The sequence below is a fragment of the Physeter macrocephalus genome, chromosome 4 (assembly GCF_002837175.3).
Source record: "Physeter macrocephalus isolate SW-GA chromosome 4, ASM283717v5, whole genome shotgun sequence".
In the NCBI taxonomy this organism is placed as follows: domain Eukaryota; kingdom Metazoa; phylum Chordata; class Mammalia; order Artiodactyla; family Physeteridae; genus Physeter; species Physeter macrocephalus.
The window spans coordinates 11,327,017-11,340,072 of record NC_041217.1 but is presented as its reverse complement, the minus strand read 5'-3'; the positions used below and the strand labels follow the sequence as shown (position 1 = coordinate 11,340,072).

General features: G+C 33.2%; 1 protein-coding gene across 1 annotated transcript in view; it reads right to left on the bottom strand.

Moving 5' to 3' along the window:
* Positions 1-12,356, bottom strand: part of BRINP3 (BMP/retinoic acid inducible neural specific 3) — a 440,693-nt gene extending 428,337 nt beyond the window's left edge. The window contains exon 1 of the mRNA XM_007101505.1: positions 11,926-12,356. The gene's annotated coding sequence lies outside the window, so the exon portion shown is untranslated. The remainder of the gene's footprint in view (positions 1-11,925) is intronic.
* Between the last annotated feature and the right edge of the window lie 700 nt (positions 12,357-13,056).

Genomic DNA, 13,056 nt, shown 5'->3' with positions numbered 1-13,056 from the left:
AACACAAATCCTCTTCTCATGAACAAGTACAGTGTGTTACATAGTATTGCAACTGTTGAATTTAAAGAATAATAATATAGAAACAGAGTTGAATGGCTTGCCCCTCCCCCTTTGTAAGGTCATATTCTAGGGATAACTTTATCTGAAGCCCCTCCAAACATTATAGGGTCGGGGTGGAGGGGTGAGGGGAAGACAGTGATAATGAGAATGACATGCTATACTTATTTCCTTCACAACAAAATAAACATTTATTGAGTTCGTTTGATATGCCAAGCATTTTACAAGTATTTCCTTATTTTACCTCCAAGCTACACAGTGTGGTATATATTATTTTCACCATTTGCTTATTTAGATGACTGAGGTTCAAGGTGAATAAACATGCAGCAGAGCAAGCTTTCAATGGCATTTCTCTTGAAGTCAGACTGAAAACCAAGCTCTCCCTGTTACACCACGCTACAGCCTAATTAGAACTAATTGCATATTGAGGGTTATTTATTAGGATTTTTGTTGCCACTTACTGAAATGCTTTTGAACAAAATAAAATTTTTAAATGGACAATATAAATAATAAAAATAGAAAATAAAATTAAAATGGGATAATTTTAATCTCAGGCTATTATAAGCAAGGGCTCTGAGTAACTACATATTATGAGTTTTCATCATATAGGTTTACATAGTATGGGTTTTCAAAGCATATCTGCTCCATATAATTTAATGTTTTCAATAAAGATTATATTTTAATCAACTAAATGTGATTCAGTTTAATATCTTTTGAGACATGTACCATAAACTAAAAAAAATCAGAAAACTAAGGTTTTCAGCTTGTATGTGTTATTTATTGGGCTAAAAAGTATACTCACGATCAGACTGATTTAATTTACCTCTCTGCTGTTCAGAGATACTGTAAGATTAATTCAATAGGCTTGATTACTCAATCTTGTTATAAATTGCTTTATAGTTTTACTAAAAGAAAAAAATACTATCCAACATACATAAAACAGAATTGGTATCTCACAATGGGAGAAATAATAACATTTCAGTGGAATGAGATGACTTTAATATTCTGTTGAAATGTAATCATGAAGTTTTATATAAGGTGAGTTTTCTTATGTTCCCAAACATGCCAAATAATGACAAGAATATGAGGATCATTTCTAATAAGATTATTTTAAGGAACAATAGTGTGAAAACTCAGGACTACTGCTAAAAAATACATATATGTTATATTTTAGAGTAACTTTTGGCAAGGAAGATCCCTGGATATAGCAAAAGTAATTTTAAAGGTATAGCTTTTTAAGAACACCAGTTAAATTCAAGTATTCAATCTGAAGAGCTTACTCAAACACATATGGATAATATAATGCATCATCTTATTATATGCATGTGCATATGGATTTTCATCTTTGAATGTTCATGACCTACATATAGTATATAGCCAAATTTAATAAAAGAATGAGTTCCATTATTCAATGATTTACATCCTCACTTTAGTAATGATGTATTAATTTATGGCTTTAATTAAATTCTAGTTATGATCTGTAATTTTAGATTTCAAATGACCTAAAATTGCTCTTCCATAATCTAGACATTGTTTATTTAAAGGTATTGAATTTTTAAATAGCCTAATGGAGTAGAATTTGGCATTTTATTATGTAAAGATGTCAAGAAATTCATCAAGTTATAAAATTTTGCATGATTTACATTATGTGTACCATATTCCATATAAATAGGTAGGATTTTGCCACTCTCTTCTATATTTCACCAGGGGTATAGAGAAATGATTGCTTTACCTTTGTCTGTGCATCTGGTTCAAATAAATAGTAATATGTTGAAATGGGAATGAAATCATTCTGACTTTTAGCTATGCAATTTATCACTAAGTCTATCTAGGAATTAAACCAAAAACTAAGCTTTTCTTTTCCTTATGAATTGATAATTCTTTCATTTTTCCCTTAAGAAAGTAAAACTAATTTATAAAAAGCTAAAAGTAATGCTAATCCCTAAAGCAAAAACAAAAAAAAAAAAACAAAAAAACCAAACCCTTTCAACTCCAGGCATCACAGAAACCTGAGGTTACTCACTCAAAGACTACAGAAAGAATGGAATGCATTCATCTGAATTAGCAATTCCTTTTGAATTTGAAAGACAAACGTTTTGGTGGGTTAACAACTACCTTACATTCTTTTCAATATGGTGCTTTGAAAATTATTAAAATAACTGCAGAGTGGATGGACTTCCATTCATTAGTCTTCTAAATTTTACAATATACTATTATTCTCTTAAACACCTTTGTTTATGACCAGATGATGAAGGATCGGCTGGCATAGTAATCCCTTTGGCCTCTAATGCTTAAAACTGTCATGCACATTGTAAGGTTTTGGAACATGCACTGACTTGAATTCCTCTTTATTTTATTTTATTTTTGCAACCTTATGAGCTGCTTCATTAAGTCTGCTTATAAGAGATTTTCATTATTTAGTATGTTAGTAATGCATTATTATTGTACTTTTTCACTTTTCTTATTCTTAAAAAAAAAATTGGGCTTCCTTGTTTTAAATCACATTGTAAGTCTGGCCTTAGAAGTTAATCTTTTTAGTCATTTAACTCTGCTAAACCTGTATTCCAGAGGGTCCTTGTCGTTATTTATTTTATTTAGCTGATCAGGCAATACAGTGCCTCTGAATTACAGCTTTAAGTGTTTTCCATCTTAATGAGGGTTTGTATTCCTCTGAGGAGGTTATACTGCAGAGGGAACTAATCTCCTGCTTGATCCTGTCAATACAATCTTGTCCTACCAATAAAGAGGAAGTTAAATGCTACTACCTAATGGTAGAACTGATTAGAAAAAATGAAGAGAAAGTGAGTTTCATTCTTTAATTCTGTCCAGAACATAGGAGAAATTATTCTTAAAAGCCCAAAGTTCAAGAGTAAACTGGGTTATCTTTACATTTTAAATAGAAAATATCTTGGTGTTTCAACATAAGTGATTATATTTTAAAAATCTTGGTAAGATTCAGATTGTACTCAATTTTAATTCAAAAGGAAAGTGACCACGGATGCAGGATGTTTAGAATAGTATATTTAGATTATAAAATCTAATTTTAAAGCAAAATATGAGGAATGCTTCAGAAACCTTATTATAACTAGTATCTTTGACTACCAAAACAGAGGAACAGAAGACAGCCTAAAATAAAGATTAAAATAATCAATGTAGGGCTTCCCCTGGTGGCGCAGTGGTTGAGAGTCCGCCTGCCGATGCAAGGGACACGGGTTCGCGCCCCGGTCTGGGAAGATCCCACATGCCGCTGAGCTGGGCCGCTGAGCCTGCGCGTCCGGAGCCTGTGCTGCGCAACGGGAGAGGCCACAACAGTGAGAGGCCCGCGTACCGCAAAAAAAAAAAAAAAAAAAAAAAAAAATCAATGTACAGGAGTGGAGATAATGGTAACAGATATCTGGATTTAATATGGTTACTATAACTGGCAATATGATTCTGCTTTTTCTGGCATGATCCAATAATAAAAAGCATTCTAGTTTGTGAGGAGAATAAAATATCTCCTGTTAGTAAAAAGAATTCTGTCACATAAATGTAAATTTAAAGGGAATTTGAGGAAAAAGTTCATTGAAAAAACATACTATGTGCAAATCCGTGCAAATACAAAGATAACAAACCTTTTGCCCCTGCCTTTATGGACAACGTCAGCAGTTACCGTTTTGCAAAGCTTTAGAAATGCTTTTTAAAAAAATATTTATAGTGATCCTGAGTAAAAATTGAAAGTACAATACTAACTTGTTGCTCAGCAAAGGCATGTGAACTACTACTGTAAATAAAGGCTCACTAATATATTCTAAGACTAAGACATAATACTGGGATAAAGTTCAGAAATCTTGAAGTTTGGTGTCCAAATGGACAATAAATCAATCTCTTGATCTATAAGGGGACTAAAACTTGTTTTGGAGTTAACCAGGCCTAGAAGGTGAAATAAGCTTTTTAATTAGAAATTACAGAGAAACACAAATAGAAGTGTATCTTCTGAAGTCACACACACACACACAAGCGTACATTTAAGAAAGTTTCAAAGAAAGTTTAGTAAAATTATTAAAAAGTGTTTTTTAAGGATTCCAATTATTTAGGTCATAGGGAAAACTTTTAAAATTTCAAAATAATAATCTTCAGTTTCTTTTTATCCATTTGCAAGGAAATGAAAATATTCAAACTTTTCAACCTAGGAGTGTGGGTTATAAACATTGTCAGTGGACTCCTAACCTATCTTCTAATTCTGGTTACAGGGGTCATTCAACTTACAGGATAATAATTCCTGTAATAATGCAATAATTCCTGAAATTCCTGTAATAATGTAATAATGAATTCCAGCATAAGCAACATTAGGCAAGGATTTGTGTTGTTTGATTCACTAATGCACCTGCACCAACAGCAAAAGTACCTGGTACAGGGAAGGCCCTCAATAAATACATGATGGAATAAGAAAATTAAATTTATAAAGCGCATTTTTGTAATGTTCATATGATTTTTTATTAATTTTAATCCCTAAAAATCAAAAGGCATAACCCATTAAAAATGTTTCCATTAAGAAAAGCTAACAAAATCACCACACAATCAGATGTCAACTTAATTATCACTCTGAGCATTATTATGACTTTATTAGCAGAACTGTCCTGGTTCCTCCATTTCTCTTAATAGTCATCCTTTAACTCTCTAGATAGAAAATTCTTTCTTTACTGACCTATCTATATACTGAGGAATTTGACAGCCCTCCTCTTCTCTTAAAGAGAATTATATGTACAATATCAAATTTGGACATGTGTCAAAATAAAATGGGTGACCAAGCATTAAATTTGCCTGAGTGGATTAATTAAATCAAAGCGTACATCAAAATAGCAAAAAAAACCATAAGCCTCTTAAGTGCAATTGTATCTTTTCATTGTTATATTCCCAAGCTTTACCCTAGCGCACACCATTGATCAGACATCCAATAAATATTTCTTGAAAAAGAACCAAAAGTAACAAAAAGACATGATCTACAACAAGCAAACCAATCTAGCAGCAAGTAGTTAAATCTCTGCTGTTTTCCAATTTCTTCTGAACCACCAGCTAACAAAGAGGGTCAGAACTCTGGGTATTTCTAACTATAGAGTGAGTCTTCAGCAATGGACTTTTGCACAGCTTACCCAGTTGCCAAAGATGCTGGGATGGCCCATATTTGCATATGGTAGCTACCCTTACAGTGCCTGGTATTGGCAATATATTCTACCTTGTGTAACTAAACTTTTTTCTCACAGTGAACACCTGCTTTCCCCATTATTCCCCAACTTAGAATTTTGAAAGCATTTGGTATTTTCAAGGACCACTCTTGTCAATATATTACTTTAACTTTTGAAATATCTCAAACTGTCTCCAAATTCAGGGAGATATAAAGAATTTAAGATATGAAGTTTCAAAAGTAAAGTAAAGTAAACCTATTTTTTTTTAAATCTATATTCTTGAAGAGAGTTTTTATATAAAAAGAGCCAGCCAGATTTTGAAAGATATTATAGGGAAAAATAAATGGGGCATTACTATATCTGACACATAGAAACTGTTGAGTGTTAGCTAATACCCAGCATATCATGTATACTAGTGTACTAGTGGTAATTTTAAAAATCATATTGTCTGAACTGGTCAGGAAATACCTTCTAAATAATAATCATAGAAATCAATATTGCAGGACTTATCTGAGACCAAAATTTGGTAATAGATAAACTTTTAATAAATGGTTAATAATTATCCAATTTCAAATTCTGAGCAAATACATTATCTTCAGCTTAGAATTTTGCAATTCTTTTATATCTAAAAGACAGTAAAGCATATCAAATTATTATCACTTTTGTCATGAAAGAATCATGTGAAGCTAGTTAAACTTTTGTTTACCTTATTGATTCAATATTATTGATGAGAAAGAAATATTTTTAATAGTTAATCACAGCAGTTTATATTGGAGTTGTTGGGTCTTACTCTAAATCCGAATTGATGTCCTTAAAGAGAAGCTGTTAAGGATAGATTTACAAAGTTATAATGACATGAGTGATCTTTCATATGCATTCTGGCCTGTCTTCATATGATTGTAATTTGTTGTTTCATCTTTTAGATTGGTTAAATAAGAGATGTGTTAAAATGTCCACATTTCATGGATGGATGGAAGAGACACAGGAAAACCTGCTAGAGTTCACTCTAAGAGGAAACATGGATGCTCCAAGTTATTTTTCTCCACACAGTTAAAACATAATTAGTGTTACCTTTTTAGCTGAAATATAAAGATAGCTATACATTTAAAATGTCAATAACATGTCCTTGATCTACAAGTTCTCAAATAAGGAGAGAAGTGTTACAAAAATCTGTGTGTGTTGGGGAGGAGGGGTGTAAGTCTAGAATCTGTCTCCACTCAAAGGTGAGAAGATGCTGAAAACAAGTACTTTAGTCAAAAAAAAAGGTTCAAGAATAATTTTGTGCTTCTTAAGAAATTGCTTGGGATTGCCTTTTTCTTAGCTATGAACTTTAAGTTTCAATTCACAGGGAAGACTGGATTCATTTCTCTTAGTTCACATTTCAAAACATGAAAGTGCTATTTTTTAAGTGATTGTGAAACTTTCAGTAAGTAGGAAAGAGTATCTCTTACAAATCCAAAAAATTCACATGCTATCATAATCGCTTACTCAAGACAGGTTTTGAATTCAAATTAACAAGTTGTTTAAAAACTTCATTTGGAGTGAAATTAGTAATAAGGAACAGAAAATATACTTTCTAGTTTGTTGCTGTTGTTCATTGATCACTGGCAATTCATTTTTTTTCTAGATTATTCAATTTTGGAAACTTTAGTCTTCTTCCACATTATTTGATAGTATAATCTTGGAAATATTACTTTTCACATGTATATAATGTATTGAAACTTTGTATATTGGTGACAGGTCTGAATGAATAGTCAGAAATTCTCATTGTAAATTCAAGTAAAGCCACTCAATTTAAATGTTTTGAGTAAGCTAGACTTGGTCTGTATATTAATATATTTGCTGTTATGAAAAGTATGGGTTAATTATCTTAAAGGAGCATTTGTTTATTGTGTGATTTATTCCACCTTTAATGATTTTCTTCTAAATATTTAGATTTTGTTCATTACTATTTGAGGTGTTCACGTCTGAAAAAGACTGTTCCACCATCTCTGTACATACATTTATGGGGCTGACTTTTCAAACCATCAGAAATATTGCCACACTAAAGACAGGAAAGCCACAACCGTATTGTCTACCCCAGGAATTTCGCGATTGAATTAACTTTTGTTCTATATTTACTTTAGCTAAACAGAAGGAGCTTCTGTACACAGTATTAAAACAGTTACAAATACTTGCATCTTAAAAGTGCATGCATATCAAAGATATTACAAATTACAAAGAACACATGATGAGCAACCTGCATAAACATATGTGATTTTGTATTTTGATACTTGAGTGAACCCATGCTAAATTTACTCCTTGATTTGACTTAATCACTTTCCCAAACTGGCTTATGTTTGTGGACAGCATCTGAAATGTTTTAAAGATTATAGTTTTCAGTGTGAGAGTGTTAAATGAATCTGTAAAGTAGCAGTGTGTTTATACACAGCCACTGTTTGACACTGAAAAGCTCAAATGCATGCTTACTCAATTCTTGTCTTCCCAAGGCTAGATTGCTTCTTATAGTGCAATATTCTAGAGATAGCTTTTAAAATTAACAAAATGCAAAACTCCAGAAAAGTTCATAAAAAACAGCTCAATCCTGATGAGGTTGTCTGATATCTGCAGAAATCAGGAAGAATAAGTCTATCTGTAAGTATTCTTTCACAATAAAGCTATAATGGAATTTAAATGAAACACACCATTATGAGACAATAATTCTTATATAGCAGAGAGCTACAATACGTTCGAATGTAATGTTAACATATTTATTAATTTAATCAATAAATGTGTATTTTATAGATTTAATTTGCTGAAACTGTAATATGGTAGCTCCTTTATCAGCTAGTAAAAGAAATTTGTTGTGCCTTGGGTGCTTTTAGAGGCATCCACATCTGAGTAAATTAGGGTTTATGCATTAATACAAATGCTCCTAAAAAAAATTATTATAAATAAAAATAGTTTACACTGAGGATGAATACCATTTTTAACTCTAAACTCAAAAAATAAAAAAATTGAGAAATTATGAATTGTGTGTAAGAAATAACAATGAATATAGAAGAATAAGAATCTTTAAGATTTCCTAATTTATTATATTGCATGTCATTTTTCCACATCTGAATTTATGCTTTCCTGGTTAAAAATAAACAGTTACAAAATTAACACAACTATTTATGTCATGATAAAATATGTAGTAATTCAATCAGCTCATTAAAAGTATATTAGTTATGTCTTTTCATCTTGGGGGAAAAGAAACTGGTTAGAAAATAACTGTGTTTATTTCAATTAGAGCATCTATTAGTTATTCATGATTTGTTACTTTGAATATGAAATTGAGAAATATCCCAGAACTGTTTGCATGAATCCTTTATTTCAAACCTTAAGGATAGAAGAGCTAATTCATAGCTTATGAAATAATTATCTATGGAGACTTTGTAACTGGATAGGTCTACAAATAACTAATTGGATATAAATATTCTAAATAACCCATCAAATATGCCTTGAAATGATAGCAATAAAAGCCTTAAAATGTTATTGATGAGGATATTTGATGACCAGTGTAAAATGGTTTGAGTGGCTATTTGATATCGCTAAAAAGAAAAAAAAAAAAAAAGGGAGCTAGGCCAGGACTTCTAGATGTATTTTCAGCAAAAGGGCCATTAGTGTTTATGCTTAAATTTCATCTTCAGAGAATCTTTTACTCTTTTATAGAATAGAATAAACATCTTAATACTGTTTCCTTCTTTTAAGAATCAAGATCATCCATTAGCAATCAATAATATTAAACACAATTTTTTTTCTTTTGCTCTCCTTTAGAACTCATGAATTGTAAACATTAAAATCATAAAGCCAAATAGCAGTGCATGGAAAAACTGGTCAGAGTTACACTACTAAATGTCTAAATGAAATTATCCATGTAGCTGCTAAATTAAAACACCAACAATGCTAGATGTCACCTAATTAATCCTGGTAAGCTGAATATGAGTTGATAATGTGAGAAATTACAAGTCTGGCTTTTCTCGAGTTTCTTCATTATGAAAGCTGTTATATGAGAACAGTTTGATCTGACAGAGATCAACAAGTTAATATAAATCTGCTAAGAAATCAGACTTTCACGAAATGACGCTGAAAAGTCAATCAAGAGCAACTATTTTTGTAAAAGTGACTCTTCTCCGAGAACTTCATTAAAGCCAAGGTAAATACAATGTAAATAAGAACTAATGTGCCTTAAGGAGTGTACTCTTTAAGCTTGTGTTTTTTGTTTTTTGTTTTTTAGCTACACAATATCAAAACAAAAGAGATACTATGTAAACTCATTAGACACCATAAAAACATAGACCAAGAATATTTGGTACTAATTTTTTTTTCAGTTGAGTCAACATTACTTCTTGCATGGAAAAAGAATTTTATCCAGAAACCAAACAAAAAAATCAAACATACATGGTATCGTTTTCAAAATACATTTTGTTTTCATAACATTTGTCTTTTTAAAGCATCCTCATCTCTTCTGTCATTTTTTCTGCAAAAACACTATGAAGTAGATGGTGTTTTCAACCATGTGAGAGATGAGAGGTGGAAGGAGTAGTCAAGAAACCTTACTAGGATCGCATTAGTGAGATGGAACTAGAAATAAAATTGAGGAAGGATTCTTAGATCCATCTCTCTCTACTTTTCACAATAACCGAATACTAGGAGGTAAAAAGAAAACTGTTAAGAATCTTAGAAGAGGACCTCATTAATCATAAGTCATAATCATAACATACAAACACATTTGGGATATTTTTTAATAAAAGATAGATTTGTGCTAAACTTGCATGGGCGTTACATTTGTCTTTGCGTCTGAACTTTGAACTTCTAATACTAATATCTAATTTTCTAAATTATTAAAATTTTAGACACTCTAGTCAGTAACTACTCTTTTCGGAGATAATATGAAAAAAATCACACTAACAGGTAATATAGGAAACTGAAGTATAGGCTGATAACAGAGCATGAAAGTTTTGAAGTCCTATCTGTTGAGTTCTTTGCACTTGTAGAGAGAAACACACAAAGGCACTATTCTGAAAAGAAATTCCATCTTTATTTAGAAAACACACAAATCTAGGAGTAAGGCTAATTTCATATATGCATGTATGTATATGATACACACACACATGCACACACACACTCTTAGAGTCCCAATGGTTTCTTCCTACTTAGGTTTGATTTACTTGATTATCATATATCAATCATTCTGCATGAAGAAAATCAAAATGTACTGTATTTTATAAAAAAATGTACATTTCCATTACAATGTTGAGTTTATTAAGAGAAAATATCTCATGAGAAGCTGGAATGACATATTATCTGATTAAATGATAAATGAAATCAATCATATGGTATCATGTCTACTTCATTTCAAAACACTATTAAAGCAATGTAATTTAAAATAAACACCTTCTTCACTCACCCAAAAGTGGGCATACATATGTAATACAATGTATAATAATGGTATATTCACTGCAATAGAACTCCAGAGGGTAAAATGCAAAAGAACTGAGAAATTAGAATTCATTGATAAATTACTTTTTCCAGTGGAGTAAAACCTACCTCTTGCATCAAACTAAGAAAAACACCATAACTTTGCAATTTTATGACCCAAAGTCACAATTATCTTTCATATTTCTTCAAGATGTTATCAGTGAGCCTTACAAGCAGAAAAATTATTGATCAGGGATCTACGTCAATAAATGTAAGTACTAAAATTATTTCCAGAGAAAAATCTTAAAGAATACAATTTCTTAGAGAAGAAAAACTGTTAGAAATAAATGAAATAGTTTTAGGATTATATCTTATCAAAATTTTTTGCTTCACTGTGTGGGGACTCCAGACTCCTTCAACATGTAAGCAAAACATAGCAAAACAATATCAATAATAATAACATAACATTCAAATTGTGTTTTTCATTTTAATTGAGATTTTTGGGGGTTGTTACGTCTGATAGTGAAAGAAATCTATTGGCTGGTAACATTATACATCTCCAAAACCTGGAATTTTCAAAGCTTTATTTATGGGAGATTTTCCATAATTTATAAAACGTGTTTATATTTTATTTTTCAGTTTCCAACCGGTTTCCTAAGCCCAAAGATTTCTATACTGGGGTCATACATAACACTGCTTTAGGGCAAGCTCTTTTCTCATCCTATTTGACAACCCAACCCACCTTTACCCCAAGGATTTTTTTTTTTTTTTTGAAACTGAGAAAATTACATGAAAATACCCACAAAACATTTCTCTCAAGTAGTCAGAATTAAATTGCTAGTTGAAGATGCCCTTAATAGTTCTCCAATTCTCCTTTATATATTCAGGTCTATGACCTTAACAAGAAGCAGTTTTAAGGCATTTCTGCTTAAAACTACTAGCTTACATCCTTCATTAGGGTTCTACATTCCTTCCTCTAACTTCTACCCTCCCCATTTCTTCCTCTCACCTTGGCCCAGTTTAGGATTTTTGTAACATTGTTAAACATTTAAATAAATGTACCTTGAACATTCAAGTGAATGCATGTTAAACATTTAAGTGGATTTAAATGGTTCTTGAATGCAAATATCAAGAAGTTATGCATCACAGCAGACCCATTTGAAAATACATGTATTCCATCGCTTCAAACAGGGAAAAATTATCACGGGAGGGGTCAAACACAGGTTATATCATTGTCAATAAAATATAGACATTCAGTCCTTACCTGCTTAACTGCATGATGACAAATCTAAACAGCTCGCAAAAGAAAAAGTACCCCAAATCTGAATCATCTGTCTTCGAAGCTGCTGTGACAGTTTTATACCCTGGTGCTTTCTTCTTTGCTTACATCTATTTGACCGGCTAGACTATTTGTAAGCAATAGGAGGGTTATTTAGCAACCCCAGTCACCTCTTCCTCGTTTCAAGCCTCCGGTTGGTATCTCACACAGCCGGAAACATGCCTCTTATCTTCGAGGGTAGAGCCTCCCCAGCGTTTCCCAGTCGGATTCCCACCAGAAGGTGGTCCCTGCTCTAAAGGGCTGATTACGTTTCTGACCTGGTGCAAAGTAAAAGGGACTGTGGCTCAACTCTTGGAGACAGAACAGCCATCGGAGTCTTAAACTCTCTGCCACTGCTCGGCTGCAGAACGATCATCACCAGCAGCCAAGAAGCACCACCCCCTCTCGGGTAGACGCCGGAGGGGAGCGCTCCCAGCCTGGATCCTCCTACCTCCCGCCCCGCCTCCAGGAAAGGGGGACGGGAACCGAAAAGCCCAACTTGCAAGTGGGTATATCGGAAGCTGAAAGACTCACAACCCTTACTCTTTGCTTTTCACTTATATTCCAACCTCTGGCTCCAAGTTCAACTCCAACTCTTTCTTTCCCCCACCGCTCCACCCTCCGGATTCCTGCGAGTTGGTGAAGGAAGGGAGGGGTGTGACGGTGAGAGCAACACTTTCACACAGAGCCTGAGAAGTCAGCTATTCTAAGCCCAACTAAACGGGTGGATGGAGACTCATTTTTTATGAAGCAGGCATGCTGGAGAGCCGTCATTTCTTAGTCCTAGGTACAGCTCATTAAAAATAATAATAATAATAATTAATGAATACAAACGCAGATGGGCGCTGCTGAGGGATTCTAGAGCTCCCAAATCTGGCCTCTAGCACAGAAAAGAGGTTTTGCTCAAATTCGGCGGGAGGAAGACTGGAAATGGCGCGTGAAGCAAGGATGAACCCCCTGGCGCGCGCCCGCCTCCGGGGCTGCGAATGCCCACGCCGGGCGCACGTTAGCCGCAGGGGCCTAGAGCCGAGCCTGCGCCGGCGGAGCGGGCGGGGCGCGGGGCACGGTCCCCACCCG